This window comes from Homarus americanus, unplaced genomic scaffold, assembly GCF_018991925.1.
Source record: "Homarus americanus isolate GMGI-L3 unplaced genomic scaffold, GMGI_Hamer_2.0 scaffold24523, whole genome shotgun sequence".
NCBI lineage: Eukaryota > Metazoa > Arthropoda > Malacostraca > Decapoda > Nephropidae > Homarus > Homarus americanus.
In genome coordinates, this window is record NW_024744357.1 from 2,844,413 (window position 1) to 2,871,646 (window position 27,234).

Genomic DNA, 27,234 nt, shown 5'->3' on the forward strand with positions numbered 1-27,234 from the left:
TTGTTGATAAATAGGTTATACACTTGGCCTGGTGCCTTAATACTTTTCACTAACACCATCAGAGTCTGTTATAAGCTAAAGGCTTTTTCATGTCTTCCCCAAATTACTTTATATACTTAACAAGGTAAAAAGTCTCTCAAAACCTCTCTCAAACTACAGGAAAATTATGCCACACTTTTTCCTCGCACAAATAGCATTTAAATTCGGTTAATTTAAAGTATTTATGGAACTGGTTGTTACGTTCTCTCAGGCAGAAGACAAGTTTTCGTTGCCAGTTGAAAAGTTGAGTTAGCAGCTCTCAACAAGACATCCGACCTGACCAGCGACCACCGACTTAGGGAATTTGTTTGTCCAAGGAACTGTTGAGGTCTGTATTTGACGCAGCTCTTGTATGGTACAGTGTGGTGCGGTGTTTTGAAAGCGAAGAAGGATCCAGATATTTTGTAATGGAACTCTCCAGCACGATGATTGGGGGGATGTAAAAAGTATTCGAGTGTCTTGTGTTGAGAGATCCTTCTGGGTCCTTTGTTGACTCTGGCTGATGAGGGAGTCTGTATATAAAAGGAGGTGGAATATTTTTGGTGTTTGAATTGTGGGAAATTATTCAATATATATTTTCAGGAAAGTTCTTTTGTTGTGATGAGAAATATCAGAAATAATTTCAAGAAATATTTGTGGGTATTTGATATGTTTCTTTCGGCCTGGTAATCGTGGTACATCATTTAGAGTTACCACAGAAGCTTTCATTTGATGTTGTGCGTTCAGATTTGAAGCCAAATCTCCAGTCCTTGGAAGACAGCAAAAGGTGTAAAATATTTTTTTATGTAACTTTCGTTGGTTTATGAAAGGTGAGGTATGACCAGTTTTTTCTTCACAACTTGGCTAAGCAAAAGTGGGTCGAGAAGTTAGAGCGCTGCTGGGGAAGTGACTCCTGGTTTAGTCTCACCTTTTTTGTGTCAAAGAAATAAAAGAAACTTTGGTGGACTCTTCTTAAAGCCGAATATTAAAAATCTGTGCCAAAAGTCCATTCTTTTTGAAACTCTGGAACATGGTACGCCGTTACGTGTACCCACAGTGAGCGGTAGGCGGTCAAACTCTTGGTGATAAAGGAAGATCACCTATTGCCTTATTACTCGTAGTTCGTTGGTAGGTGTAAAATATCCCATGCCATGGTAATAACCTGACGCCAAACCCTTTATTGGTGACTCATTATTAAAGGTGTCAGATACGCAGAGGTCACCCCTTACAGCGCTCATTGGTGTCACAGGTTCCGACCTGTTATTATAGACGTCGATGATACTTGAGTCACCCCTTAAAGCTGTGCTGTGAGAGATGGACCTGGAGGTGGGGCAGTATTGCTGCAGCAGAAGTTCGTCTCAGCAGTACTGCTGCAGAAAAAGGAGATCGTCTAAGCCGTACTGCTGCAGGAGGAGGAAAGAGCAGCAGGGTAGTGGAGAAGGTAAATAAGCCATGATCCACTATGTTAGTCAGTGAGTGTTGGAGTGCATCAGACAGGGGCTCTACCTGGCCCTGCCTTATTGATGACCCACCTTGTACAGCACCAGTCAAGTCTCTTGTATATTCTGCTCCCTGGGTCGTAGTAAAGCACTTATTCTCTATTTGATCTTTAGCTCTGCCGGGTTGTAGTATTAAAGTTACTCCTGGCCATTAATATATATAATGTATTTATAGTTAATGGGTTGAAGTTATGCAGTTCCATTTAATTTTTGACCTTTCTTGGGTGACTGTAATACAGTTGTTAGGTACTGTAGTTTTAGCTTCCGGATATCAGTTAATGCATTCTCATTGTTATGTTCTATCTCTAGGCTGAAGCAATACAATTTCCATTTACTCTTTAATTTTCCTGGACCACAACAATGCAGTATACTGTACAATGTATATCTAAATTTGGTTTTGACTGGATGGCAGTTATGCAGGTGTGGCAAGATGTTCTTAACTGTCTTGGCTCCCAACAATATAGTCCTTGTACCTGCAGCTTCCTGGCGGTGTAATATCGACTTTAATATCACGTAGGTGTCTCGGGGAGTACCCTTGTTGCTCGTTATTACGGAACATTAGCAGCTTAAAGTCGGTCTTGTGTTTGTCAACCAAGTTTTATTACCAGCGGTGTTAGTGCTATTGGCGGCAGTTAGGACCACGACATAAACATAAAAATTAATAGCTACCAGTTTTAAGCAAACTTGAGTTTGTTTAAGTTTACTCCATTTTCTCTCAAACTTTTGGGCTGTAGCATTCATGATCAAGATGGATTGTGGTAGATAGAACGAAATTGTCTTAAAATAAACAATAATTGGTCAGTTAAGCCATTGTAACCGTCACACGACTATTGAAGGACTAACAAACATATAAACGGAGGCTCTTAAGTTTAGAAATTATTTAATGAATCTTTTTAATTGTCGGGAGAGTTACATTTTTTACCTGTTGCTGGGTGTACCTGGCTCTACCTGCTACTGGGTGTACCTGACTCTACGTGCTGCTGGGTGTACCTGTCTCTACCTGCTGCTGTACCTGTCTCTACCTGCTGCTGGGTGTACCTGACTCTACCTGCTGGTACCTGTCTCACCTGCTGGGTAACTGTCTCTACCTGCTGCTGGTGTAACTGTCTCTACCTGCTGCTGGGTGTACCTGTCTCTACCTGCTGCTGGGTGTACCTGTCTCTACCTGCTGCTGGGTACCTGTCTCTACCTGCTGCTGGGTAACTGTTCTCACCTGTTGCTGGGTGTACCTGTCTCTACCTGCTGCTGGGTACCTGTCTCTACCTGCTGCTGGGTACCTGGTTTCACCTGCTGCTGGGTGTACCTGGCTTCACCTGCTGCTGGGTACCTGTCTCTACCTGCTGCTGGGTGTAACTGTCTCTACCTGCTGCTGGGTGTAACTGTCTCTACCTGCTGCTGGGTGTAACTGTCCCTACCTGCTGCTGTGTAACTGTCTCTACCTGCTGCTGGGTGTAACTTGCCCCACCTGCTGCTGGGTGTAACTGTCTCACCTGCTGCTGGGTGTAACTGTCTCTACCTGCTGCTGGGTGTACCTGGCTCTACCTGCTGCTGGGTAACTGTCTCTACCTGCTGCTGGGTGTATTGGGCTCTACCTGCTGCTGGGTGTACCTGACTATCATTAAGCTAAACTAAACTCCCACCTTAGTGTTTCATCAGGCAACAACATACACTGACCCACGTTACGCCACTGAGCCAATTCTTGATAGTAAAACATCCTTGTAATAATGCAGTCATCCAGTCAAAGTCATACACACACTCGCTTTATTCATGCACATAGCCATTAAGTCATGCAGTCATTCATTCAAACAAGTCATAGTCATAGTCATTTAGTTAATCACACAGTCATTCAGGCATACACACAGTCATTCAGTCATACACAGTCATTCAGCACTACAGTCATTCAGTCATACACAGTCATTCAGGCATACACAGTCATTCAGCACTACACATAGTCATTCTGTCATATAGTCATTCATTCATACACAGTCATTGAGTCATACACCAGTCATTCAGTCATACACAGTCATTCCACTACACACGTCATTCGTCATACACAGTCATTCAGTCACACACGTCATTCAGCACTACACAGTCATTCAGTCACACACAGTCATTCAGTCATACACACATTCAGCACTACACACAGTCATTCAGTCATACACAGTCATTCAGCACTACACAGTCATTCAGTCATACACAGTCATTCAGTCATACACACAGTCATTCAGCATACACAGTCATTCAGTCATACACACAACCATTCAGTACTACACATAGCCATTGGGAATTAACACTTGAGTGAAATAGAAACACAATAAAAAAAAAACTAACGTGGAATTAAAAACAAAATAATCCTCAACACACCAACAAGTGAAGCAACACACACACACACAGCTCTACAACCACTGTTTTAAACTTCTCTATTGAAATATCTTGCTGGGTGGTAACAAAGGCGTGGCCGGGTGTAGTGTTGACCACAGCTTGGCCGGGTCTGGTGGTGCTTCTGTTGTACACTCCATTAATAATAGAGACTTGGCGCGCTCGTTGCCAAATGTCGTCCGTGATCTTCTTTTGTTTATGTTGACATTTTGAGGCAGAGATTCTTGCTATGTTTATACGAGCTGTTCCCTGTATTGTACTGTCGTAGCTTTTGTGTTTTAAAAGAGAATTCCCCTGTTAAACTAATTTACTGTTTCTCTAATGCTTTAAATACAATCTCTAGGAGGATTTAGTTAATGTTGTCACATCTCTTCATTGTCACATCCCTTCATAGTCACATCTCTCCAGTCACATCCCTTCATAGTCACATCACCACCTCCACCATTTCTACTACCACTATCACTACCATCATCACCACTACACTCTCATCACCAACACTACCGCCACCACCACCACTACTACCACCACACACTCACCACCACCAACACCCCACTACAAGCACTATGCACCGCCACCACAACTACCACCAACACCCCACTACAAGCACTATGCCACCGCCACCACAACTACCACCAACCACTACAAGCACTATGCCACCGCCACCACAACTACCACCAACACCCCACTCAAGCACTATGCCACCGCCACCACAACTACCACCAACACCCAATACAAGCACTATGACACCGCCACCACAACTACCACCAACACCCCACTACAAGCACTATGACACCGCCACCACAACTACCACCAACACCCCACTACAAGCACTATGCCCCGCCACCACAATCCACCACCAACACCCACTCAAGCACTATGACACCGCCACCACAACTACCACCACAACACCACTACAAGCACTATGCCACCGCCACCACAACTACCACCAACACCCCACAACAAGCACTATGACACCGCCACCACAACTACCACCAACACCCCACTACAAGCACTATGCCATTGCCACCACAGCTACCACCAACACCCCACTCACACTATGCCACCGCCACCACAACTACCACCAACACCCCACTACAAGCACTATGCCATCGCCACCAACTACTACACTACACCCCACTACAAGCACTATGCCACCGCCACCACAACTACCACCAACACCACCACACAATCAGCCATCGCCCACAACTACCACCAACACCCCACTACAAGCACTATGCCACCGCCACCACAACTACCACCAACACCCCACTAAAGCACTATGCCACCGCCACCACAACTACCACCAACACCCCACTACAAGCATTATGACTGCCACCAAAACTACCACCACCATCCACATGTTTGTCTGTGTTTGAGGATGGTGAGTGATGGTGTACTGTACATAGCTGTGGTGAGGTGTGTTCCAATCCATTGTATCTTTTATGATTGAGGATGGCACAGTGTTTGTCTCCCCAACACAGTGTTTGTCTCCCACCACACACAGTGTTTGTTTGTCTCCCACAAGTTGTTTGTCTCCCACACAGTGTTTGTCTCCCGTGTTTGTGTTCCCACCACACAGTGTTTGTTTGTCTCCCACACACACTCACACAGTGTTTGTCTCCCACACACCACAAGTTTGTCTTCCACACACCAGTGTTTGTCTCTCCCACACAGTGTTTGTCTCCCACACAGTGTTTGTCTCCCCACACACCACACAGTGTTTGTCTCCACACAGGTGTTTGTCTCCACACAGTGATTGTCTCCCACACAGTGTTTTGTTCCACACACCACACAGTGTTTGTCTCCCCACACACCACACAGTTAGTTTTCCCCCCACACCACACAGTGTTTGTCTCCCACATTTACCACACACAGTGTTTGTTCCCAGCACAGTGTTTGTTTCCCCACCACACAGTGTTTGTTTCCCACCCACACTACAGTGTTTGTCTCCCCACACAGTGTTTGTCTTCCCACACAGGTGTTTGTCTCCCACACAACACAGTGTTTGTCTCCCACACATGTTCCACACAGTGTTTGTCTCCCCCACACAGTGTTTGTTTGTCTCACCACACAAGTGTTTGTCTCCCCACACACCACACAGTGTTTGTCTCCCCCACACAGTGTTTGTCTCCCACACACCACAGTGTGTTTGTCTCCACACAGTGTTTGTCTCCCACACAGTGTTTGTCTCCCCCACACAGTGTTTGTCTCCCCACAGACACACAGTGTTTGTCTCCCCACACACCACACAGTGTTTGTCTCCCACACCACACAGTTTGTCTCCCCACACAGGTTTGGTCTCCCCACACAGTGTTTGTCTCCCACACCCCACACAGTGTTTGTTTCCACACCCACACAGTGTTTGTCTCCCCTCCACCAGTGTTTGTCTCCCCACCCCACACAGTGTTTGTTCCCCACACAGTGTTTGTCTCCCCCACCCACACAGTGTTTGTTTCTCCCACACTGTTTGTCTCCCCACAACTTGTTGTCTCCCCATTCTCACATGTTTGTTCCCCCACACAGTGTTCTCCCCACACAGGTTGTGCCCCACACCAGTGTCTCCCCACACAGTGTTTGTCTCCCCACACACCACATGTTTGTTTGTCTCCCCACACACCCCACAAGTGTTGTCTCCCCACTGTGTTTGTCTCCCACACACCTGTTTTTCTCCCACACAGTTTGTCTCCCACACAGTGTTTGTCTCCCACACAGTGTTTGTCTCCCCACATTATGTTTGTCTCCCACACACTGACGTGCTTGTCTCCCACACAGTGTTTGCCCCACCCCACACAGTGTTTGTTCCCACACACCACACTGTGTTTGTCTCCCACACAGGTTTGTCTCCACACAGTGGTTGCCCCCCACACACACAGTGTTTGTCTTCCCCACAGGTTGTTCCCACCACCACACAGTGTTTGTCTCCACACAGTGTTTGTTTGTCTCCCACATGTTTGTTTGTCTCCCCACCACACAATGTTTGTTTGTCTCCCCCAATGTTTGTTTGTCTCCCACAGTTTGTCTCCCCACATGTTTGTCTCTGTTGTTTGTCTCCCCTGTGTTTGTCTCCCCACAGTGTTGTCTCCCCACATGTTTGTCTCCCCAGATGTTTGTCTCCCCACACGTGTTTCCTGTGTTTGTTTTGTCTCCCCTGATGTTTGTCTCCCCACACACACAGTGTTTGTCTCACACAGTGTTTGTTTGTCTCCCCACACAGTGTTTGTCTCCCCACACAGTGTTTGATTTTGTCTCCCACAGTGTTTGTTTGTCTCCTGATGTTTTTCGGTGTTTGTCTCCCCTGGTTTGTCTCAGTGTTTGTCTCCCCACACCACATGTTTGTCTCCCCTGTGTCTCCCCTGTGTTTTGTCTCCCCAATGTTTGTCTCCCCCACATGTTTGTCTCCCACAGTGTTGTCTCTGTTTGTCTCCCTGTTGTCTCCCCTGTCCCCAGGTTGTTTGTCTCCCCAGATATTTGTTTTGTCTCCCCTGTGTTTGTCTCACACACAGTGTTTGTCTCCCTGATGTTTGTCTCCCCAGTGTTTTGTCTCCCCACACAGTGTTTGTCTCCCCACACAGTGTTTTGTCTCCCCCACATGTTTGTCCTGATGTTGTTGTCTCCACACATGTTTGTCTCCCCATGTCCCAGTCTCCACAGTGTTTGTCTCCCCACCACAGTGTTTGTCTCCCCCGTGTTTGTCTCCCACAGTGTTTGCTCTGTTGTCTCCCCTGATGTTTGTTCTGTGTTGTCTCCCCACATTTGTTTGTCTCCCCAGTGTTTTGTCTCACAGTATTTTGTCTCCCCAGTGTCTCACAGTGTTTGTCTCCCCTGATATTTGTCTCCACACAGTGTTTTGTGTCCCACACCACACAGTGTCCAGCCACAGTGTTTTGTGTTTGTCTCCACACAGTGTTTGTCTCCCACACAGTGTTTTTTCTCCCCACACAGTGTCTCCCCACACAGTGTTTGTCTCCCCCACAGTGTTTGTCTCCCCTGATGTTTGTCTCCCCAGTGTTTGTTTTGTCTCACAGTGTTTGTCTCCCACACAGTGTTTGTCTCCCCACACACAGTGTTTTGTCTCCCCACACATCTCTCAGTTTTGTCTCCCCTGTGTTTGTCTCCCCTGAGTTTGTCTCCCCACACCACACAGTTTGTCTACACATTTTGTCTCTGTGTTTGTCTCCCCAGTGTTTGTCTCCCCACAGTGTTTGTCTCCCACCTACACAGTGTTTGTCTCCCCACAGTGTTTGTTTTGTCTCCCCAGAGTTTGTCTCCCCACACACGTGTTTTCCCTGTTGTCTCCACACAGTGTTTGTCTCCCACATGTTTGTCTTGTTGTTTTCATGTTTGTCTCCCCTGTGTTTGTCTCCCCTGATGTTTGTCTCCACACCACATGTTTGTCTCCCCTGTTTGTCTCCCTGTTTGTCTCCCCCTGTTTGTCTCCCCACATGTTGTCCGTTTGTCTCCCTGTGTTTGTCTCCCCACAGTGTTTGTCTCCCCCAGTGTTTGTTGTCGCACATTTGTCTCCCACAGTGTTTGTCTCCCCAGTTTTCTCACAGTGTTTGTCTCCCCAATCTCCTGATGTTTGTTTGTCTCCCCGTGTTGTCCACAGTGTTTGTCTCCCCTACAGTTTGTCTCCCCTGTTTTGTCTCTGTTTGTCTCCCCGTGTTGTCTCCCCGTGTTTGTCTCCCCCATGTTTGTCTCCCACACACCACACAGTTTTTGTCCCCCCACACACAGTGTTTGTCTCCCCACACACACAGTGTTTGTCTCCCACGTGTTTTGTGTGTTTTGTCTCCCCACACACAGTGTTTGTTTGTCTCCCCTGATGTTTGTCTCCCACACAGTGTCCCCACAGTGTTTGTCCCCTGCAGTGTTTGTCTCCCCACAGTGTTTGTCTCCCCCACACAGTGTTTGTCTCCCTACATGTTTTGTCTCCCAATCATTTGTCTCCACCCTACAGTGTTTGTCTCCCCTGATGTTTGTGTCTCCCACAGTGTTTGTCTCTGATGTTTGTGTGTTTGTCTCCACATTTTGTCTCCCCACACAGTGTTTGTCGTGTCCCCTGTGTTTGTCTCCCCAGTGTTTGTTTGTCTCCCCTGATGTTTGTGTCTCCACACAGTGTTTGTCTCCCCCTGATGTTTGTTATGTTTGTCTCCCGTGTTTGTCTCCCACACATTTTGTCTCCCCACACACAGTGTTTGTCTCCTGTGTTTTGTCTCCCCTGATGTTTGTCTCCCCACAGTGTTTGTCTCCCCACTTGTTTGTCTCCTGATGTTTGTCTCCCCAGTGTTTGTCTCCCCACAGTGTTTGTTTGTCTCCCCAGATGTTTGTCTCCCCAGTGTTTGTCTCCCCACACAGTGTTTGTCTCCCCCACAGTGTTTGTCTCCCCACAGTGTTTGTTTGTCTCCACTGATGTTTGTCTCCACACCACATTTTGTCTCCCCACACAGTGTTTGTCTCCCCCTGGTGTTTGTCTCCCCCAGTGATGTTTGTTTTTGTCTCCACTCGTTTTTTTGTCTCCCACCATTGTCTCCCCTGATGTTTTGTCTCCCACAGTGTTTGTCTCCCCACAGTGTTTGTCTCCCCTGATGTTTGTCTCCCAATGTTGTCTCCCCACACAAGTGTTTGTCTCCCCTGTTTGTCTCCCCATGTTTGTCTCCCCTGTTTTTGTCTCCCCTACAGTGTTTGTCTCCCCACACACTTTTTGTCTCACAGTGTTTGTCTCCCACACAGTGTTTTGTCTCCCCGTGTTTTGTCTCACACCCCGTGTTTGTCTCCCACACAGTGTTTGTCTCACAGTGTTTTGTCTCTGATGTTTTGTTTGTCTCTCCACACAGTGTTTGTCTCACACAGTGTTTGTCTCCCCATTTGTCTCCCCATTTGTCTCCCCACACAGTGTTTGTCTCCCCTACATTGTCTCTTGTCTACACAGTTTTGTCTCCCCACAATGTTGTCTCTGTGTTTGTCTCCCCCACAGTATTTTGTCTCCCCTATTTTGTCTCCCACAGTGTTTGTCTCTGTGTTTGTCTCTGTGTTTTGTTTGTCTCCCCACACAGTGTTTTGTCTCCTGTGTTTGTCTCCCACACAGTTTGTCTCCCCTGTGTTTTGTCTCCCCACACAGTGTTTGTCTCCCCGCAGTGTTTGTCTCCCACAGTGTTTGTCTCCACACTGTTTTGTCTCCCACAGTGTTTGTCTCTGATATTTTGTCTCCCCACAGTCTCTTTTGTCTCCCCGTGTTTTGTCCCCAACAGTGTTTGTCTCCCCAATGTTTGTCTCCCCTGTTTGTCTCCCCCATGTTTGTCTCTCTCACGTGTTTGTCTCCCCTGATATTTGTCTCCACTGTTTGTCTCCCCTGTGTTTTGTCTCCCCCACACATGTTTGTCTCCCCTGTGTTTTCTCCCCCGTGTTGTCTCCCCTGATGTTTGTCTCCCCGTGTTTTGTCTCCCACACACAGTGTTTGTCTCCCTGATGTTTGTCTCCACACAGTTTGTCTCCCACAGTATTTTGTCTCCCACAGTGTTGTCTCCCCACATGTTTGTGTTTGTCTCCCACAGTGTTTGTCTCCCCGTGTCTCCCCGTGTTTGTCTCACAGTGTTTGTCTCCCACACAGTGTTTGTCTCCCCTGTGTTTTGTCTCCCCCATGTTTGTCTCCCCTGTGTCTCCCCCCCCACAGTGTTTTGTCTCCCCCCACAGTGATTTGTCTCCACCACATTTTGTCTCCCCAGTGTTTGTCCCCACACAGTGTTTGTGCCACATACACAGTGTTTGTCTCCCCACACAGTGTTTGTCTCCCCCTGATGTTTGTTTGTCTCCCCACAGTGTTTTGTCTCCCACACCACACAGTGTTTGTCTCCCCACACAGTGTTTGTCTCCCCTACAGTGTTTGTCTCCCCCACGTGTTTGTCTCCCCACACCACACAGTTTTGTCTCCCCCAGTGTTTGTCTCCCCTGATGTTTGTCCCTGTGTTTGTCTCCGTGTTGTCTCCCCAGTGTTTGTCTCCCCGATGTTTGTCTCCCACACAGTGTTTGTCTCCCCACACACACATGTTTGTCTCACACAGTGTTTGTCTCCCCGTGTTTTCTCCAGTGTTTGTCTCCCCACACACACACAGTGTTTGTCTCCCCACACACCACACAGTGTTTTGTCCTGTGTTTGTCTCCCGTCCCCCACACAGTGTTTGTCTCCCCTGTTTGTCTCACACAGTCTCCCCTGTGTTTGTCTCCCTGATGTTTGTTTGTCTCTGTGTTTGTCTCCCCACATGTTTTGTCTCCCCTGATGTTTGTCTCCCCTGATGTTTGTCTCCCCACATTTGTCTCCCCCTGATGTTTGTCTCCCTGTGTTTGTCTCCCCGTGTTTGTCTCCCCTGTTTGTCTCCCCTGATGTTTGTCTCCCCACACCACAGTGTTTGTTGTCTCCCACCCACAGTGTTTTGTCTCCACAGTGTTTGTCTCCTGATGTTTTGTCTCCCCGTGTTTGTCTCCCCACACAGTGTTTGTCTCTGTTTGTCTCCCCCTGATGTTTGTCTCCCCGTGTTTGTTTGTCTCCCCAATGTTTGTCTCCCCACCACACAGTGTTTGTCACAATGTTTGTCTCCCCTGTTTGTCTCCCCGTGTTTGTCTCCCCTACACAGTGTTTGTCTCCCCACACAGTGTTTGTCTCATGTTTGTCTCCCCACAACACAGTGTTTGTCTACACAGTGTTTGTCTCCCCACACAGTGTTTGTCTCCCCTGATGTTTTGTCTCCCCACACACCACACGTGTTTGTCTCCACCCACACAGTGTTTTGTCTCCACAGTCATTTGTCTCACATTTTGTCTCCCACAGTGTTTGTTTGTCTCCCCTGATGTTTGTCTCCCCACACCAGTGTTTGTCTCTGTCTTCTCTGATGTTTGTCTCATGTCTACAGTGTTTTGTCTCACACAATGTTTGTCTCCACAGTTTTGTCTCTGTTTGTGTTTGTCTCCCCGTGTTTGTCTCCCCCTGTGTTTGTCTCCCCCAGTGTTTTGTCTCCCCACACAGTGTTTGTCTCCCACACAGTGTTTGTCTCCCCAGTGTTTGTCTCCCCTGATGTCCCCACACAGTGTTTTGTGTTTGTCTCCCCAGTGTTTGTCTCCCCACAGTGTTTGTCTCCCACACAGTGTTTGTCTCCCACCACAGTGTTTGTCTCCCACACACCACAGTGTTTGTCTCCCCACACAGTGTTTGTCTCCCACAGTGTTTGTCTCCCACACAGTGTTTGTTTGTCTCCCACACAGTGTTTGTCTCCCCAACACAGTGTTTGTCCTCCCACAGTGTTGTCTCCCCCCATGTTTGTCTCCACACAGTGTTTGTCTCCCACACACCACACAGTGTTTGTCTCCCCACACCACACAGTTTGTCTCCCACAGTGTTTGTCTCCCACACACCACACAGTGTTTGTCTCCCACACACCACACAGTGTTTGTCTCCCCACACAGTGTTTGTCTCCCCACACAGTGTTTGTCTCCCACCACACACAGTGTTTGTCTCCCCACCCAGTGTTTGTCTCCCCACAGTGTTTGTCTCCATGTCCCACACAGTGTTTGTCTCCCACACACCACACAGTGTTTGTCTCCCACACAGTGTTTGTCTCCCACACAGTGTTTGTCTCCCCACACAGTGTTTGTCTCCCCACACAGTGTTTGTCTCCCCACAGTGTTTGTCCTCCACACAGTGTTTTGTCTCCCACACAGTGTTTGTCTCTCCCACACAGTGTTTGTCTCCCCACAGTGTTTGTCTCACAGTGTTTGTCTCCCCACACAGTGTTTGTCTCCCACAGTGTTGTCTCCCACACACCACACAGTGTTGTCTCCCACACAGTGTTTGTCTCCCCACACAGTGTTTGTCTCACAGTGTTTGTCTCCCACACAGTGTTGTCTCCCCACACAGTGTTGTCTCCCACACAGTGTTTGTCTCCCACACAGTGTTTGTCTCCCCACAGTGTTTGTCTCCCACCCACAGTGTTTGTCTCCCACAGTGTTGTCTCCCACACACCACACAGTGTTTGTCTCCCACACAGTGTTTTCTCCACACAGTGTTTGTCTCCCACACAGTGTTTGTCTCCCCACAGTGTTTGTCTCCCACACAGTGTTTGTCTCCCACACACCCACACAGTGTTTGTCTCCCCACACAGTGTTTGTCTCCCACACACAGTGTTTGTCTCCCCACACAGTGTTTGTCTCCCACACAGTGTTTGTCTCCCCCACACAGTGTTTGTCTCCCCAGTGTTTGTCTCCCACACAGTGTTTGTCTCCACACAGTGTTTGTCTCCCCACACAGTGTTTGTCTCCCCACACAGTGTTTGTCTCCCCACACAGTGTTTGTCTCCCACACAGTGTTTGTCTCCCACACAGTGTTTGTCTCCCACACACCACACAGTGTTTGCTCCCCACAGTGTTTGTCTCCCACACAGTGTTTGTCTCCCACACAGTTTGTCTCCCACACAGTGTTTGTCTCCACACACCACACAGTGTTTGTCTCCCCACACAGTGTTTGTCTCCCCACACAGTGTTTGTCTCCCCACCAGTGTTTGTCTCCCACACAGTGTTTGTCTCCCCACACCACACAGTGTTTGTCTCCCCACACACCACACAGTGTTTGTCTCCCACACAGTGTTTGTCCCACACAGTGTTTGTCCCACACAGTGTTTGTCTCCCCACACAGTGTTTGTCTCCCACACAGTGTTTGTCTCCCACACAGTGTTTTGTCTCCCACACACCACACAGTGTTTGTCTCCCACACAGTGTTTGTCCCCACAGTGTTTGTCTCCCCACACAGTGTTTGTCTCCCACAGTGTTTGTCTCCCCACACAGTGTTTGTCTCCCCACAGTGTTTGTCTCCCACACAGTGTTTGTCTCCCACAGTGTTTGTCTCCCACACAGTGTTTGTCTCCCACACACCACACAGTGTTTGTCTCCCACACAGTGTTTGTCTCCCGTGTTTGTCTCCCACACACCACACAGTGTTTGTCCACACAGTGTTTGTCTCCCACACACAGTGTGTTTGTCTCCCACACAGTGTTTGTCTCCCACACAGTGTTTGTCTCCCACACAGTGTTTGTCTCCCACAGTGTTTGTCTCCCAGTGTTTGTCTCCCACACACACAGTGTTTGTCTCCCACAGTGTTTGTCTCCCACACACAGTGTTTGTCTCCCACACACCACACAGTGTTTGTCTCCCACACAGTGTTTGTCTCCCACACAGTGTTTGTCTCCCACACAGTGTTTGTCTCCCACACACCACACAGTGTTTGTCTCCCACACACCACACAGTGTTCCCCCACACAGTGTTTGTCTCCCACACAGTGTTTGTCTCCCCACACAGTGTTTGTTCTCCCCACACAGTGTTTGTCTCCCCACACAGTGTTTGTCTCCCCACACAGTGTTTGTCTCCCACACAGTGTTTGTCTCCCACCACCACACAGTGTTTGTCTCCCACCAGGTGTTTGTCTCCCACACAGTGTTTGTTCTCCCACACAGTGTTTGTCTCCCACACAGTGTTTGTCTCCACACAGTGTTTGTCTCCCACACAGTGTTTGTCTCACACAGTGTTTGTCTCCACCACACAGTGTTTGTCTCCACACACCCACACAGTGTTTGTCTCCCACACAGTGTTTGTCTCCCACACACACAGTGTTTGTCACCAGTGTTTGTCCCACACAGTGTTTGTCTCCCACACAGTGTTTGTTCCCCCACAGTGTTTGTCTCCCACACACAGTGTTTGTCTCCCCACACACCACACAGTGTTTGTCTCCCCACACAGTGTTTGTCTCCCCACACAGTGTTTGTCTCCCACACAGTGTTTGTCTCCCCACACACAGTGTTTGTCTCCCCACACAGTGTTTGTCTCCCACACACACAGTGTTTCATCTCCACAGTGTTTGTCTCCCACACAGTGTTTGTCTCCCCACACAGTTTGTCTCCCACACACCACACAGTGTTTGTCTCCCCCACAGTGTTGTCTCCCACACAGTGTTTGTCTCCCACACAGTGTTTGTCTCCCACACCAGTGTTTGTCTCCCCACACAGTGTTTGTCTCCCACACAGTGTTTGTCTCCCACAGTGTTTGTCTCCCCACACACCACAGTGTTTGTCTCCCACACAGTGTTTGTACCACAGTGTTGTCTCCCCACAGTGTTTGTCTCCCACACCACACAGTGTTTGTCTCCCCACACATGTTTGTCTCCCACACAGTGTTTGTCTCACACAGTGTTGTCTCCCCACACACGTGTTTGTTCCCACACAGTGTTTGTCTCCACACAGTGTTTGTCTCCCACACAGCCCAGTGTTTGTCTCCCACACAGTGTTTGTCTCCCACAGTGTTGTCTCCCCCACACCACACAGTGTTGTCTCCCACACACCACACAGTTTGTCTCCCCACACAGTGTTTGTCTCCCACACAGTGTTTGCTCTCCACACAGTGTTTGTCTCCCACATCCCCACACTTGTCTCCCCACCAGTGTTTGTCTCCCCACACAGTGTTTGTCTCCCACAGTGTTTGTCTCCACACCACACAGTGTTTGTCTCCCACACAGTGTTTGTCCCACGCACAGTTTGTCTCCCCACACAGTGTTGTCTCCCCACACAGTCTTTGTCTCCCCACACAGTGTTTGTCCCCCACCACCACACAGTGTTTGTCTCCCACACAGTGTTTGTCTCCCACAGTGTTTGTCTCCCACACACCACACAGTGTTTGTCTCCCACCACACAGTGTTTGTCTCCCACACACCACACAGTGTTTGTCTCCCACACAGTGTTCCACAGTGTTTGTCTCCCACACAGTGTTTGTCTCCCACACTCCCACAGTGTTTGTCTCCCACAGTGTTTGTCTCCCACACAGTGTTTGTCTCCACAGTGTTTGTCTCCCCACACCAGTGTTTGTCTCCCACACACACCACACAGTGTTGTCTCCCACAGTGTTTGTCTCCCACCACAGTGTTTGTCTCCCACACAGTGTTTGTCTCCCACACACCACACACAGTGTTTGTCTCCCCACACAGTGTTTGTCTCCCACACAGTGTTTGTCTCCCCACACAGTGTTTGTCTCCCCAGTGTTTGTCTCCCCACACCACACAGTGTTTGTCTCCCACACACAGTGTTGTCTCCCCACAGTTTGTCTCCCACCACCACACAGTGTTTGTTCTCCCCACACAGTGTTTGTCTCCCACACACAGTGTTTGTTTGTCTCCCACAGTGTTTGTCTCCCACACAGTGTTTGTCTCCCACAGTGTTTGTCTCCCACACAGTGTTTGTCTCCCCACACACCACACAGTGTTTGTCTCCCACACAGTGTTTGTCTCCCACACAGTTTGTCTCCCACAGTGTTTGTCTCCCACAGTGTTTGTCTCCCCACACACACCACACAGTGTTTGTCTCCCCACAGTGTTTGTCTCCACACAGTGTTTGTCTCACACAGTGTTTGTCTCCCACACAGTGTTTTCTCCCACACAGTTGTCTCCCCACACACAGTGTTTGTCTCCCACAGTGTTTGTCTCCCACACAGTGTTTGTCTCCCCACACACACAGTGTTTGTCTCCCACACACCACACAGTGTTTGTCTCCCCCACACAGTGTTTGTCTCCCACACCACACAGTGTTTGTCTCCCACACAGTGTTGTCTCCCACAGTCTCCCCACACACAGTGTTTGTCTCCCACACAGTGTTTGTCTCCCCACACACTGCAGTGTTTGTCTCCCACAGTGTTTGTCTCCCACACAGTTTGTCTCCCCACACAGTGTTTGTCTCCCACAGTGTTTGTCTCCCCACACAGTGTTTGTCTCCCACAGTGTTTGTCTCCCCCTCCCACACACACAGTGTTTGTCTCCCACACAGTGTTTGTCTCCCACAGTGTTTGTCCCACACCACTGTTCCCCACACAGTGTTGTCTCCACACCACACAGTGTTTGTCTCCCACACACCACACAGTGTTTGTCTCCCACACAGTGTTTGTCTCCCCACACAGTGTTGTCTCCCACAGTGTTTGTCTCCACACAGTGTTGTCTCCCCACACAGTGTTTGTCTCCACACACCACACAGTGTTTGTCTCCCCCCCACACAGTGTTTGTCTCCCCACACACCACACAGTGTTTGTCTCCACACAGTGTTTGTCTCCCACACAGTGTTTGTCTCCCCACACAGTTTTCCCCACACAGTGTTGTCTCCCACAGTGTTTGTCTCCCACAGTGTTTGTCTCCCACACAGTGTTTGTCTCCCCACACACAGTGTTTGTCTCCCACACAGTGTTTGTCTCCCCACAGTGTTTGTCTCCCCACAGTGTTTCCCACACAGTGTTTGTCTCCCACACAGTGTTTGTCTCCCCACACAGTGTTTCCCCACACACCACACAGTGTTTGTCTCCCACACAGTGTTTGTCTCCCACACAGTGTTTGTCCCACACAGTGTTTGTCTCCCCACACAGTGTTTGTCTCCCACACACCACACAGTGTTTGTCTCCCACACAGTGTTTGTCTCCCACAGTGTTTGTTCCCCCCCCCCACAGTGTTTGTCTCCCACATCCCAGTGTTTGTCTCCCACACAGTGTTTGTCTCCCACACAGTGTTTGTCTCCCACACAGTGTTTGTCTCCCACACATTGTCCCCACACAGTGTTTGTCTCCCCACACAGTGTTTGTTTCTCCCACACAGTGTTTGTCTCCCACACAGTGTTTGTCTCCCACACACCACACAGTGTTTGTCTCCCACAGTGTTTGTCTCCCACCACAGTGTTTGTCTCCCCACAGTGTTTGTCTCCCAGTGTTTGTCTCCCCACCACAGTGTTTGTCTCCCACACAGTGTTTGTCTCCCACAGTGTGTTTGTCTCCCACAGTGTTTGTCTCCACACAGTGTTTGTCTCCCACACACCACACAGTGTTTGTCTCCCACACAGTGTTTGTCTCCCCAGTGTTTGTCTCCCACACAGTGTTTGTCTCCCACAGTGTTTGTCTCCCACACAGTGTTGTCTCCCCACACTTTTGTCTCCCCACACAGTGTTTGTCTCCCACACAGTGTTTGTCTCCCACAGTGTTTGTCTCCCACACACACAGTGTTTGTCTCCCACACACAGTGTTTGTCTCCCACACAGTGTTTGTCTCCCACAGTGTTTGTCTCCCACACAGTGTTTGTCTCCCACAGTGTTTGTCTCCCCACACAGTGTTTGTCTCCCACAGTGTTTGTCTCCCACACAGTGTTTGTCTCCCACACAGTGTTTGTCTCCACAGTGTTTGTCCTCCCCACAGTGTTTGTCTCCCACACAGTGTTTGTCTCCCCACACAGTGTTTGTCTCCCCACACAGTGTTTGTCTCCCACACAGTGTTTGTCTCCCACACACACCACAAGTGTTGTCTCCCACAGTTTGGCTGAAATAGAAGTAGTAGGAAGGAGGTGGGGAGGAGGCCAAATGTGGGAGGGAGGGTGGGGGAGAGGAGACAAGGGAAGACAGGGAGAGAGGGAGAACCAGGAGAGGGAGGGAGGTGGTGGGTGTGAGATGGAAGGGAGTTATAAGCACCCTTACATTCATTTAATCATCCAACCAATTAACAGTCAACCATCACATCCACACAGTAGAACAAACACAACCACAATCATCCAACCACACAACCAGTCATAATCACACCAAAACTACTTCCTGCCACCACTCCCCCTCACCTTTCCTCACCATTTTTCTCCTTCCCTCTTATCCCCTTACCCTTATCTCCTCCTTTTCCTTTCTCTCCCTCACTACCTCCCCTACCCACCATCTCACCTCTTCACTGCTTCCTTTCCTACTACTTCATCTCCTCTCCTTCATACCACCCTTCCTACCTCCTCCTCCTTTCCGATCTCCTCCCCTCTCCACCTCCTCCCTTCCCTACCTCCTCCCCTTCCTACCCCCACTACACTTCCCTACCTCTCCTCCACCCCCCATTACACGCTCCCCCAGGACATCCATTAACCATAAGTACATAAAACAGTAACGAGACTTGACATTTTAAGAGAGGAAGCGGATCAAGAGAACGAGATGTGAACTGCCTGAGTTTTGTTGCTAGGACCTCCTCTCTACAGTATATGTGGGGCGTCTAGTGGTGGTGATAGAAGCGTTCTCTGATGGTAGGCGTTCTTGTTGATGATGGTGATAGCGTTATTACTTGTACTAATGCGTTCTCTATTGGTAGTGAAAGTGGGACCCATAAGTCTAACAGTTCATTAGAAATAGTGGGTAGAGTATATACAGTACACAAGGAGGCAGTGTGGCCAGTGACTGTAAAGTTAGATACCTATTTAAAACTGGGTAAGCTGGGTTGTCCTGGGCACGAACCAGTGACCCTCATGACAGGCAGCCGTACCTCTTGAAAGTACAGTATATCGCTGGATTCGTGGCTACAACGTTCTCTTTATGATTTCAGGAGTTCATTAATATGTTCAAGGGTTTTCACGTGACACTATTGCGTTGTATTCACTGCTACATGTGTTTCTTTATTACTGGTTTTTTTAGTCATTTGTTTGGTCATATGATGTTGTTCTTCATGTTCGGTCATTCTCTCTGATAAAAGGGTGTATTTTCTATGATGTTTGAGTCGTTTTCTATGATTTAGTCGTTTTCTATGTGTGTTGCTTTCTGTGTTTGAGTCGTTTTCTGATGTTTGTCGTTTTCTATGATGTTTGAGTGTTTCTATGATGTTTGAGTCGTTTTCTATGATGTTTTGTCGTTTTCTATGATGTTTGAGTCTGTTTCTATGATGTTTGAGTCGTTTTCTATGATGCTAAAGTAAATTTCTATAATGTTAGTCGTTTTCTTTCCTTCCCCCTATATTCTCTCTTATTGTAAATGTGTTTTAACAGAAGCTAAGGCGATAAAATTTCTGCTCTTGGTGTTCTTTTGAAAATTAAGACATTTCTGTAAGGCTCAGGCACTGTCTTTGATGCCATGGTATATATAGGTAAGAGAGCCGTGACATGAGTGAAAGTCTATAGGTCGGTCAGCAGTCAATTTTTTAAGTCTCTATGTGGTGGTGAAGCTGTGTAAACTAATAACCTAACCTAACAACTCAACCCAACCACTTAACACAACACAACACCAACGTCAAATAAAGAGTGTCAGAGAAGTCAGGCCCACCTCTTCCTCCTCCTCCTCCTCCTCTGACTCCTCCTCCTCTTCATCCATCTCCTCCTGCTGCTCCTCTCTCTTTTCCCTCGGTTCCTCTATTCCTCCTTCTTCGCTCCTTTCCTTCCCTCTCTTCATCTCTCCTCCTCCTGTTCCGTCTCCTTTCCCTCTTTCCTGCTCTCCTCTTTCTCCTCCTCCTCACTCTTCATCGTCTCACTGCCTCTCGCCTCCTCCTCTCCCCCCACTCGCCTCCTACCTTCTCCACCCCACTCGTCCTGCCTCTCCACCTCCTCCTCTCCACCTCCTCCTCCTCCACCCCCACTCGTCTCCTACCTCCGCCGCTCTTCTCCTCCTCTCCACCTCCTCCTCTCCACCCCCTCCTCCTCCTCCACCCCACTCCTCCCTACCTCCTCACCACCCCCATATCTTAGATACCAAAATAACTGATTCGACCTCAAGAAAATATCTGAGACATGACACAATATATATATTTTTTTTTCGTGTGGGTCTTGGGTGGAATGGCCGTCTCGGAGGCGAATGGTACCCTGTTCGATTTCCGACAGGAGTGTGGAGGATTGCGGAACGGTGGAGCCCTTTGAGAGATTTTCCTCCTCTTATACATAAATATTTCTGTATGATTCAGTAAATGTAGAGGTACCAAGACATTAAATTTATATTGTTACTGTATTGACAAAGGTATATTAACTGTATATAGTGTTTATTCATAATACAAAACCTAACTTAACTTAACTTAACAACTCAACCTAACCTAACTTAACAACTCAACCTAACCTTAACAGCAACAACTCAACCTAACCTAACCTAACCTAACCTAACCTAACCTAACCTAACCTAACCTAAACCTAACCTCACTAAATATAACCTAACCTGTAGGACAAATTTAGGTTGCATCTCGTGTTATTTTATCCGGGTGAGGATTGGGCAATAGGGCAGGCTGGCGATGGGGAAAGGAGGGAAGGGCAATAGGGAAAAAGACGATAGGGCAAGTTGGTGTGATGGGGCGATGATGTAAGGGTCAGTGGGGATGAGTAGGGAAGATGAGGAATGATGGGGTGAGATGATGAGGGAAGATGGGGGTAAGATGGATGAGGTAAAGGAATGGATGAGATGGTAGGAGAGATGATGGGGTGAAGGAATGGATGAGGGAATGATGGAATGGGGAGATGATGGGGTAAAGATGGATGAGGGAATGATGGGGTAGGGGATGATGGGGTGAGAGCTGATGGGCAGGTGGTGGGTGATGGGACAAGGGGAATATAATTTGATTTACCAGGCTAACTCGTGGTACTTTTCCAACATTGTCCATATTGCCCGAGAACACCAGGTCTTTAATTAAGTTTGTAAATGTTGCAGGGGTTGAGTGGTGGTGGGTGGGGGCGTGGGGTTGGTGGTGGGGGTGGAGTTGGGTGGGTGGGGCTGTCAGCTAAAACAATTTGATTTTTTTTAATTTTCATATTTTTCACCATGACTTAATGTGTTGAGAGATGATAGTGGTGGTGGTGGTGGTGGTGGTGGAAGTGATGGTGAAGTAGAGGTGGTGGTGGTGATGGTGGAGGTGGTGGTGAGAGGTAATAGTTAAGGTGTGAGATGAGAGAGAGAGAGAGAGAGAGAGATGGTGGAGGACGGAGGACAGTGTGGGTGATATAGTAGAGAGGAGGGCAGGATGTAAGAGGGGTGGCTGGTGGCATGGGAGGGTAGCTGTTGGCAGGGAGAGTGTGTTGGCAGGGGAGGTAGCTGGAGTGGCAGGGAGTAGCAGTTGGCAGGGAGAGTCTAGTGGAGGGAGAGGAGCCTGTTGGCAGGGAGGTAGCTGTTGGCAGGGAGTAGCTGTTGGCAGAGGGTGGCGTGTTGGCAGGAGGTGGCTGTTGGCAGGGAGGAGGATTGCTGTTGGCAGGGAGGGGGTAGCTGTTGGCAGGGGAGGGGTGGCTCTGTTGGCAGGGAGGTAGCAGTTGGGAGGATTGGCTGGTGGCAGGAGGGTAGCTGTTGGCAGGAGGGGTAGCTGTTGGCGGGGAGGCTGGTGGCGGAGGTGTGGTGTGGCAGGAGGGGTGGCTGAGTGGCAGGAGGGTAGCTGTTGGCAGGGGAGGTAGCTGTTGGCAAGGAGAGAGCTGTTGGCAGGGAGGTAGCTGGTGGCGGAGGGCAGCTGGGAGTGGAGGGGGTAGCTGTTGGCAGGGGAGGTGGCTGTTGGCAGGAGGGTGGCTGTTGGCAGGAGGAGGGGTAGCTGTTGGCAGGGAGGGGTAGCTGTTGGCAGGGGGAGGGTAGCTGTTGGCAGGGGAGGTGGCTGTTGGCAGGGGAGGGTAGCTGTTGGCAGGGGAGGGTAGCTGTTGGCAGGGAGAGCTGTTGGCAGAGGAGGTAGCTGTTGGCAGGGGAGGGAGGAGGATAGCTGTTGGCAGGGAGGGAGGGTAGTGTTGGCAGGGGAGGGTAGCTGTTGGCAGGGAGGAGGGTGGCTGGCGGGGAGGGTAGCTGTTGGCAGGGAGGGGAGAGGTGGCTGTTGGGAGGGTGGGGGAGGGAGGGGTAGCTGTTGGCAGGAGAAGGAGTAGCTGTTGGCAGGAGTAGCTGTTGGCAGGGAGTAGCTGTTGGCAGGAGGGAGGGTAGCTGGTGGGAGGAGAGGTGGCTGTTGGCGGGGAGGGGTGTTGGCTGTTGAGGGAGGTGTTGGCGGGGAGGGTGGCTGGTGGCAGGGGAGGTGGCGGAGGAGGGTAGCTTTGGCAGGGAGGAGAGGGTAGCTGGCGGGGAGGGTAGCTGTTGAGCGGGGAGTAGCTGTTGGAGGGGAGTAGCTGTTGGCAGGAGGGTAGCTGTTGGCGGAGGAGGGTAGCTGTTGGCGAGGAGGGATAGCTGTTGGCGGAGGTGGCTGTTGGCGGTGGGGAGGGTGGCTGGTGGCATGGAGGGTGGCTGTTGGCGGGGAGGGGTAGCTGTTGGCGGGGAGGGAGAGGGTAGCTGTTGGCAGGGGAGGAGAGGGTAGCTGTTGGCAGGAGGAGAGGGTAGCTGTTGGCAGGGGAGGAGAGAGGTAGCTGTTGGCAGGGAGGGAGAGAGGTAGCTGTTGGCAGGGGAGGAGAGAGGGTAGCTGTTGGCAGGGAGGGAGAGGGTAGCTGTTGGCAGGGAGGGAGAGGGTAGCTGTTGGCAGGGAGGAGAGGAGTAGCCTGTTGGCAGGGGAGGAGAGGTAGCTGTTGGCAGGAGGAGAGAGAGAAACAGAGGATGTAGGATTGTGAGAAATGGAGGGAGGGAAGACAGGAGTGAGTGGTTGTGTGTTGGGAGGAAGGAAGGGGAGGACTTTGTGAAGGAGGGAGCCATGGAGGGACTCACTGTGTGTTAGAAGAGAGGGAATAAGAAAGCTTCAAGTCACTCCCACATGCACTACATAACATATCCATTCATTTAGTTCTTCGATCACAGTCAATATTTATCTTTATTTTACACTTACAATTGCTTCCATTCCTTGCCCAATTTTAAGCTACTCATTATGTTATCTGTAATTCGCATATATACAGTCCTTCACGTCATTCGTCTAACATCCTCAGAGATCCCCGTACCATGAAATATCTTAACTTTTCAGTCTCGTTTCACTTACTTTATCTGAGTCATACACCCCTGCCACTATTCTATATTCCTCACCTCCTCCTCTGGTATTCACGCCATCCGCCGATTTTCGAAGGTGGCAACAAGGGCTCGACTCGTGTCCAAGGTTCTCGTTCGTTGAATGATACTCGAGAAGGGATCACACCTCCAGCTCCGACGTTTTTTGTTACCCGCGGCGACTCGCAAGAGGATGTGGGGGAACTATTCTCAGTCAGTCCCTTGATGTATCTGAGGACAAGAGGTTTGAACAGAAAAGTATAAAGAGTTTAAGTTTTAAGGCGTTGTCACTGGAACATCCGAGTATTGACACCACAGGCACAATGTTGTCAGTAGTCCCCTGACAACACATCATGGTTAGAAGCATAAGTAAAATAGAAGAAGTCACAAAACTGATGAAGACGTCAAAATAGTAATCAGGTGACTGACTCCTGACCAATAACTGCTGGGTCCCAATAATGGCTGGATGGAGGTAAATAATTCGCCCTGGATGGTACTGCCTCCTCGTCCATCTGGCCCAACAACAGCTACACACTGAGCACAATATGTCCATCAGCTGCTACACAACACTAAGCAACTGTTTGGAACAAGCAGATGAATGGCTCCTGGCTAACGTTGCCTCCATGGCCAATAGCTGCTGGGCGTTTGAGAATAGTGAGGAGTTGGCTGCAGAAAATTAGTTGGTAGGATGTGTTGTCCCTCTCGTGTGGCCAATAGCTGGTGGCCACCAGGAATAATGACAACTGTGGAGGAAGATGATTGGATGTTTTGTGAGGTTGTTGGGCAGTGTATTGTGTGGAGCTGCCGTGTGTGGACTCGTGCAGGGAAATGTTTGATTTGTATATTACTTGTTGACTTATTTAACTTTATGTTCCATGTAAATTTTACATGCTTGTTTATGTGTGTGTGTATGTGTATTTGCCTGTCAGCATGTCTGGCTGTCTCAGTCTGTTTGTTTGACTGTCTGTAAAGTAAATGAGTTTGTGTGTGTATTTGCATTTGTGTATGTACAGCATGTGAGATTATGAACTCAGTTGTATATAAGAATTTATGTATACTGTATATTTTATGAGTTCATGCATGAGTGAATCTGTGCATAAAATGTATATACGTGTATACATAGTCCAGTGTATACAACCAGACCTGTATCAGTCATTATTATATATCGTAATGTTATTGTAGACCTACGTATTTATAGTCACTTGTAGTAATTACTTGAAGACATTTTAAGTGCCAATTTTTCTCGAAACAGAGGAGTGGCTGTTTGTACTGTGTTTGGGGTAACACTTTATCTTACTGTATGTATATATGTGCAGATAACAAGTTAATTATGGATAAGCAATAGTTATGAGCTCCCGTGATGAGAGAGACTGTATACCCACCCAAGACCAGTGTCAGACTGAAGTCTCTAGGGCCACTGTTACCAAATTTACGTCTGGGTTTTGAGAGGTTAGACTTAGAAACTTGGCCTCTGGTCCTGTTGTGAGCGAAGGGTTATTGGATATGTTGCTGTGTTTGTTTGCTGTGTTTGTACCACTCTAACACAAACACACATCACTTCTTAACACCGTGTACCACTCTAACACAAACACACGTCATTGGCAGGTGGTAGCACTCAACAGGCACCCGTCATGTGTGACACCGTTGGTGGCATCTGAAACAGACGTCAAAACTTTGGGCATGGTGGCCATCTGAAGACAGACACTGGTGTGCAGATTGGACAGAAGATGGATATCAGGGGGCTGTTGTCAGGAGCAGGTGTGCAGACACGTCAGCTGTGGGTGTTGCCCATCCTGGAGCCGTCAGCTATTGCAGATGTGCTTGCTCTAACACAGCTTCTTGACAGGTGTTATCTGGCACAGACACGTCAGCTGTTGACATGGGTGGCAACTCACAACAGACACGTTTGAAAACTGACTGACAGGTTGGCACAGATCTGATCAAAGCTGTGGGCAGGTTCTGGGCAGATGAATCTGACATGGGTGTATCACAAACAGATGGCGTCAGAAGCAGGTTCTGAGATGGCTGTGGGCAAAAACAGATGAAGTCAGAACTTGGATGGTGGCCATCTGAGACGTGATCAAAACAGTGACAGACGTCAAAGGCATCTGACACAGACCCGGCTATTGAGCATGGGTGCCATCCTGGCACAGACTGCATGGGTGTGCCCATCTCTCAAGCACAGACACAGCATCACTTCTTGACAGGTGGTACTTATCACAACACAGGCACATGTCAAAGCTGTGGCACAGGTGTTAGCATCTGACATGGCATCAGCTGTGGCATGGTGTTGCCCATCTGACACAGACACGCGTCTGGCCTGTGACAGGTGGTAGCATCTCAACACGCGTCGCTAGCCAACGCAGGTGTGCCACTCACCAACACAGAGCACGTCAAAAAGCTGTGACACCCAGGTGATGCCACTCTGCTTACAAACACATATCACTTCTTAACACCGTGTACCACTCTAACACAAACACACATCACTTCTTAACACCGTGTACCACTCTAACACAAACACGCATCACTTCTTAACACCGTGTACCACTCTAACACACATCACTTCTTAACACCGTGTACCATTGTAACATTATATTACTCTCATGTTTCAGGTAAGGGAGTGTCACAGCAGAACAGGTGGTCGTAACTCTCTGTATGCAGTAAGTAATAACTAACTTGGGCTGTGTCTCTTTCTCCCGTTACTTAGGTTGGGTTAATTTTTGTGTAATGCAAGACTTAACGTACCGTGAACCTTTGATTAATTAGATTCCACACCCGGTAACTGGGAGCCAACTAGGAGTGAACTTGTCTTAACCATCAATTCCGGTAACTGGGAAACGCCATACCGGTAACTTGGGAGTCAATTTTATCTCAGTGACTCTCTTTATCTCTTACTTTATCTCCTTCCCTCTTTATTTCTTCCTCTCTTTCTATCTCCCCCTCCTTAACCTCCTCTTCCTCTCCTCTTTCTCCTCGTAATAACCTTCTCTTCCTCTTCTTGTTAATCTCTTCCTACTGTTCGTATTATCATTCTTTTTCCTTCTCCTTCACTTCTCTCCTCTTTTCACTGTTCTTATTAAAATGTTTGTTGCTGCTCTTAGTGACTCTTGTTGACTGAGTGTTTGTTGCTGCTCTTAGTGACTCTTGTTGACTGAGTGTTTGTTGCTGCTCTTAGTGACTCTTGTTGACTGAGTGTTTGTTGCTGCTCTTGGCGACTCTTGATGATTGAGAGTTCGTTGAGTTCTCTTGACTGAGAGTTTATTAATGCTCTTGGCAACTCTTGATGGCTGAGAGTTTACCAGTCATCTCAAAGGTATGTAAAGTTAGTCTTATCCACCACACCAAACACCATAACACAGCGCCCTCCTCCCTGTGTTGCCGCCATAACCACACATTCATGAGTTGATATCTCGACTAGGAAAAACAACCTTGTATATCTAACTAAATAATTGAGTAACTGATCTTATATTAATTACTCCTGAAGGTGTTGTGGTCGACTGTACTTGACTTACACCTACGGAGATGTGTCTGTTTTTTGTATACTAAATAATAATGATTTAAGCCACAGAATTGAATAGCTACAATACATAATCGCTTTTACCAATGAGAGTCTACTGATTGTATGTATGTATGGATAAAGTCATATCCCTTTTTAGCCTCCT